Genomic DNA, 7,079 nt, shown 5'->3' with positions numbered 1-7,079 from the left:
TGAAAAACAAAAATCACCTCTCTTATCAAATTAACCATGGTGTAATTTAAAGTGCAGGGACCATGATTTTGTGCGAATAATACCATTTGTATAACCACACAACTATGGTTAAGTTAACTGAATGTGGTTTAACAACATTTTTGGTAAAGCCAAATTTTCAAGTTTGTTTGTTATCATTTTAAAAATAGTTCTCAAAATAGGCCAATTAGTCAAAATATTTTATCATGTAAAGATTATTAGTTAAGTGCATCCTTAATGCCATACGAAATCTAAGATGAATGAGAGAAATACATTTCAGATGTACAGTCGTGTTGCATCACTTAAAGCGTCCTATTTTGAATCCAGTTTGGAATCTTGTGGTATGTGTGCATGAGGGCCAACTCAAGATATTTTGAAAAAGCTGGAAACCTGTAACCATTGACTTCCGAAGTATTTTTCCTACTATGGAAGTCAATGGTTACAGGTTTTCAGCATACCTCAAATTATCTTCTTTTGTGTTCGACAGATAAAGAGTAAATTTAAATTTTTGGGCAAACTTAAAGTAAAAGTCAAAATTTAAACTTAAAAGTTCTCTTTAAAAATGCTTTTGACCACAGTAACCACAGTAAGAGTAACAATAACAGAAATGTAAAAAAGTTATGGTTATGTGTACATTTATTTAATTTCACAGTGTTTGGCAAAATTTGGCTACTCATATATTTAAAAAACCAGACCAGACAAAAATTTAATCTGAAATTTTAATGCAAAGTGAAATAAACTGTATAATGCTTAATGCTTACAACTTGTCTGCGAACAATTTAATTATAAAAATATATTTAGAGATGATGCTTGAAAAACTACACACAGTGAACATGACACTAACCCTCCTGATGAATTAGTCGTCATCAGAAAATGAATTAATTGAAAATCTAATTCTCATGAATGATTTTTTTTATTGCACACAATCTTTTGAATTCTGTCAATACTAAACAGACAGCTAACATTAACACAAAAACAAAACTGACAAAAAACAATTAAATTGAGTAAAAAGCTATGCACATTTTGGTATGTCAGTGTGCTTCAGATATTTAGGTGAACTTTGCATGAAAAAAAATTTGCATGTCAAGCACAGGTTTGTATAAAATGAAAGAAAATGAAAGGTTTAAAATGAGTTCTTTAATTTCAAATCCAATTAGTGTAAAGGTACTGTTTTTTTTTCTTCAGTAATATATTAAAGTAATTTGTATAGTACCGAAGATTTGTATAGTATAGATTTGTATAGTACCAAAGTGCCACTCGTATACTTTTGAATGGGGAAAAGTATAACAGTCAATATGGCGAATGAAGCTCCGCCTTCTAGTACATGAGCCAATCAGCGATCACTATATGGCAAATAAAGCCCACCTTCTAGTACATGAGCCAATCAGCGATCGCTCTAGAATGACAATTCTCCAGGGGAGGGGCTTGGACTAGACGTGAGTTTCTGCAGATTTTGTGTGATACGAACATTTAGAAATTAAACTAAATTAACAGTTGCTGTTTAACTTTATTGGTTATTCATAATATGTAATGTAATCGTAATCTTGGCAAGTAGTTTTGGAGAATTTGAAGCAATAGCCCCAGATTCCGCCATTTTGGAGTGAAAGCGATCAGCTGTCTATTGGATCTTATTGCTGTCGCGATGGCAAGCAGCTGTTTTGTTTTTATTTATTTATTTAGAAAGTGCACTAAAGCTGAGATACAACCTGAAAGACGACAATACAACACTTACTATCACAATCATCAGCACGTTTAAAAGCTTTTTTTACAGACTTATATATACTATATACAAAATATTACATCCCCTGAAATACAAATTAAATAATACATTTAAAGTACTACACTCCTGGTTGGTTTTGGGAAACACAAAATTACTGAACTATGTTGTAACAATAAAACGTGAAAACAATGAAGATTTTTTGAAACACACTTCTGAATGGCCTTCAAAATGTAATAATTGACATGCAGATTTAGTCAACGTGTGCAAATATTTTTGATATAATGACACATTTTTTTCTTTTTACAATTATAAAAAAAAAAATTCTAAATAACTCCCTCAGCCTAGGGTATATTACTTTTATTTAAGTTGAAAAACAACTGACAACAACAACAACTGTACATTTATGCAACAATGTTAGCAGTAATATTTCACAAATATTTATATACAGTACATCCTTCAAAACAATTACCCTAGTGTACCTTAATAGATACTTCATGGCACAGAAATATCTGTGATAATAAGTAACTTAAAAAAGAAGAAGAAAAAAGTCAATACACAACAAAGCTTTTTACATATGTATAACTTATCCACATTGTACACATTATTATAGCATTTTGTAGAATGTACAACAATATCTGGTTTTGCAATATCCATGGTCCATTAAAAAATTGAGAAAAAAGTTTTAATAAAACCTTTATGAATTTTTAGTAAGTGCACGTGATACTATTCGATTTAAAGTATAACACATTGTTTATGGAAAGGTGAAGAAATTTTTATAAACCCATTTACAACATCTACTCAAAGTATTTTATACGTAAAGGCTACCGTAATCAACCCACTACAAATTATCAGTTCTGGTAAACATGGTTAGCAAGCACAAGCTCAACCATGTCTCCCTTATTCACTTTTTTAAAACTTATCATACTACTTTAGTTTAAGAACGTTTAATTTTGACCCTTTCAACGTGCTTTCTGGAACCTCCAGATCCATTGCTTGTACTTGCAGATGTCTCATTGTGCGTCTGCGACTATAGTCACTTTGCCCGTTTCCCCGACCATCTCTTCTAGGCATCCCTTTGTAAGTGTAGCAAATGTCATCAGTAGTGTAATGACGTCTAGGAACCATTTGAGTTTTCCTATAATATCTTGCATCACCTCCCATATGGGGTGAGATTTGCTTTGGATTCATTCCCATATTTGAATTTCTCACAGTCAAATTCTCAGTTCTGGTTGGGGCTTGAAGTTTAGGCACTGATATTTTGTTCCAGCTGTCATCAATATCAAAGTTACTCCCTGTTCTTTTATGATCTCTTGACCTGTGTGCACCAAACATTTCGCTGTAGTAAACATCTGATGATGTTGGAACTACTCCAGAGGTTCTGGGTCTTGGGGTTGGTAAAGCCATTGTAACATCGGGTGTGTCAGGGAGATGTCTTATCATTGTAGGCCTCTGGGCTTTTCCTGAAATGTTCATGCCACTGTTCAAATCAAAATAAGGGTCCTGCATGGTGAAGTTTGAGGTACCATATTTCTGATGGTTTGATATTCTGATGTCTCTTGAGGAAGGATCTAGATCATATGTTTTGCCTGCCTTTATATTACCTCTTGGAACTGCAAAGTTGTTGGCATGCATTTTTGTATAGTCACAGAAATCAATATTAGACCCCAGGCCTTGAAAATCAGGGCTATCAAATTCTGGTGTGTAGACATCGAGATTGGGTTTGAAATTGGTTCCCTTTATTTTGCCTTTAGGAAAATCAGCATTTATGTCTTGGACTCTGAAATTAGGTTTATGACTTCTGGTACTTAAATCTGGTGAATTAAAATCTGATTTAAACTTTGATGTTGAGAGATCTATTTTAGGGGCCTTTAAATCATAGTCGGGTGTCTTTATTTTTTGTCCTGAGAAACCAATATCAGGAAATGTAGACGTTTTCACTTTTCCAGATGGCATGTCTGTTTTGGGAAGTGTAAAATCAGCATTTGGTCCATGAATGTTAAAATCAGGATGATTAATCCCAGCATTTAGTTTGGGAGGTGATGAAGAAAGATGGAGGTCTGGATGATCAATGTCAGCATCAAAATGTGGCCCTTTCATACCTGACAGACCCAAACTGGGCATTTTTAACTTTGCCATATTCAATTTACCTGAAGGGCCATTAACATCAATATCAGGTGGTCTAAAATCTAAATTTGAAGTTTTCAGATCAGCCTGAGGCAGAGTCAAGTCCATCCTTGGGGTATCGATTCCTCCTTTAATTTTAGGGCTTTTGGTTTTCAATTTTGGAGATTTCATTTTAAAATCAGGTCCTTCTGCTTTTAAATCTGAGAGGCCAATCTTTGGAAGTTTCATTTTAGCGGAGGGCGCATCAATTTCAGTCTCTGGAGTGTTCAAATCAACATTAGGTTTCTTGAAATTTGGTACATTCATTTTGCTTTTAGGGACATTAATATTCATGTCAGGTGCTGTGATATCTGGCCTATGACCTCTAAAGTTGATGTCTGGTGAATCCAAGTCTGCCTCAAATGTTGCAGCCGAAAGATTCATTTTAGCTGGCTTATCAAAATCTGGCATATTGATTTTGGGTCCTGTGAAACCAACATCAGGTATCTTGAAATTAGGCATTTTCTTTTTACTAGATGGCATGTCCATATTGGGGAGTGTAAGGTCTGTTTTGGGAACCTTGAAATCAGCATTAGGTCTATCAATATCAATATGAGGGCTTTTTACTCCTGCATTTAGTTTAGATGATGCACTTAGATTAAGGTCAGGATGATCAATGTCAGCATTCATATGTGGCCCTTTAAAACCTGACAGACCTAAACTGGGCATCTTTAGTTTTGCCATATTCAATTTACCTGATGGGTCATTAAGATCAATATCAGGAGATTTGATATCTAGGTTTGGGGTTTTCAGATCAGCCTGAAGCAGATTCAGGTCCATGTCTGGGGTATCGATTCCTCCCTTAATCTGAGGGGTTTTGAGATTCAGGTTTGGAGATTTGACTTTAAATTCTGGGGTCTTTGGTTTGCTTCCTGAAAAACCAAATGTTGGCAGCTTCAGTTTACCCGAAGGGCCATCTATGTCAAGGTCAGGTGCATTCATATCAATATTAGGTATCTTGCAATTTGGTCCTTTAAATTTATTTTGAAGAATATCGACATCCATGTCTGGTCCCGGGATTTCTGGCTTTTGACCTTTAATGTTAAATTCAGGAGAATGTAAGTCTGCCTTTGGAGCTGAAAAATCAATTTTACTGTTCTTGAGATCATACTCTGGTGTTTTCAATTTGGGTCCTGATAGACCAAATTTAGGCATCTTTAAATTGGGCAATTTCATTTTTCCAGATGTCATGTTGATGTCAGGAGGTGTAAGGTCTGTTTTCAGACCTTTGTGATCAGCATTAAATCCAGGAATATTCATGTCAGGATTATTTATCCCTGCATTTAGTTTTGGAGTTGGTGCACTCAGATTAAGGTCAGGATGATCAAAGTCAGCATCTAGATTTGGGCTTTTGAAATCAGTTTGAGGCATATCAATTCCTCCCTTAATTTTGGAGCTTTTGAAATTCAACTTTGGATAAGTCATTTTAAAATTTGTGCCTTTTGGCTTGCCAAATTTCGGTAGCTTCATTTTACCTGAAGGGGCATTTATGTCAAGGTCAGGTGCACTCGTGTTAAAATTGGGTGTCTTCAAATTTGGTCCTTTAAATGTACCTTTTGGGATATCAAAATCCATGTCTGGTCCTGTGATATCTGGCTTATTGCCTTTAATGTTGATATCTGTGGTATCTAGGTCTGCCTTAAACGCTGGGCCAGAAAGATCCATTTCAGGGGTCTTCAAGTGATAGTCTGGCGTTTTTATTTTTGGTCCTGAAACACCAAACTTAGGCATTTTTAATGTGGGCATGTTAATTTTTCCAGTTGGCATGTGCATGTCAAGATTTGGTTTCTTTAAATCTGGTCCTTTAATTTTACCTTTCGGTAAATCAACATTCATGTCAGGAGCTGTGACATGAAGGTTATGATCTAGGTTTAGATCTGGGGAATCAAAGTCTGCCTTAAACTTTGGAGCTGAAAGATCCATTTCAGGGGTATTCAGATCATAATCAGGTGTTTTCAATTTGGGCCCTGATAGACCAAATTTAGGCATTTTTAAGTTTGGCAGTTTCATTTTTCCAGTCGGCAAGTCCATTTTTGGACCTTTGAGATCAGCATTAGGTCCATGAATGTCAATATCTGGACTACTTATCCCTGCATTTAGTTTGGGTGTTGATGCAGTCAGATTAAGGTCAGGATGATTAATGTCAGCATCCATATGTGGCCCTTTTAAACCTGACAAATTGAAACTTGGCATTTTTGGTTTTGCCATATTCAATTTACCTGATGGGCCATTAAGGTCAATATCAGGAGAATTGATATCTAGGTTTGGGCTTTTGAAATCAGTGCGAGGCAGAGTCAGATCCATGTCTGGGGTATCAATTCCACCCTTAATTTTGGGGCTTTTGAAATTCAGCTTTGGAGAATTGATTTTAAGATCTGGGCCTTTTGGCCTTCCAGAAAACCCAAATTTTGGCAGTTTCAGTTTACCTGAAGGGGCATTCATGTCAAGATCGGGTGTCTTCAAATCTGGTCCTTTAATTTTACCTTTCGTTAAATCAACATTCATGTCAGGAGCTGTGACATGAAGGTTATGATCTAGGTTTAGATCTGGGGAATCAAAGTCTGCCTTAAACTTTGGAGCTGAAAGATCCATTTCAGGGGTATTCAAATCATAATCAGGTGTTTTCAATTTGGGCCCTGATAGACCAAATTTAGGCATTTTTAAGTTTGGCAGTTTCATTTTTCCAGATGGCAAGTCCATTTTTGGACCTTTGAGATCAGCATTAGGTCCATGAATGTCAATATCTGGACTACTTATCCCAGCATTTAGTTTGGGTGTTGATGCAGTCAGATTCAGGTCAGGATGATCAATGTCAACATCCATATGTGGCCCTTTTAAACCTGACATATTTAAACTTGCCATTTTTGGTTTTGTCATATTCAATTTACCTGATGGGCCATTAAGGTCAATATCAGGAGAATTGACATCTAGGTTGGGGCTTTTGAAATCAGTTTGAGGCAGAGTCAGATCCATGTCTGGGGTATCAATTCCACCCTTAATTTTGGGGCTTTTGAGATTCAGCTTTGGAGAATTGATTTTAAGATCTGGGCCTTTTGGCTTACCAGAAAGCGAAAATTTTGGTAGTTTCAGTTTACCTGAAGGGGCATTCATGTCAAGATCGGGTGTCTTCAAATCTGGTCCTTTAATTTTACCTTTCGGTAAATCAACATTCATGTCA

Source organism: Danio aesculapii, chromosome 11, assembly GCF_903798145.1.
Source record: "Danio aesculapii chromosome 11, fDanAes4.1, whole genome shotgun sequence".
NCBI lineage: Eukaryota > Metazoa > Chordata > Actinopteri > Cypriniformes > Danionidae > Danio > Danio aesculapii.
Note: the sequence above shows the minus strand (reverse complement) of the source record.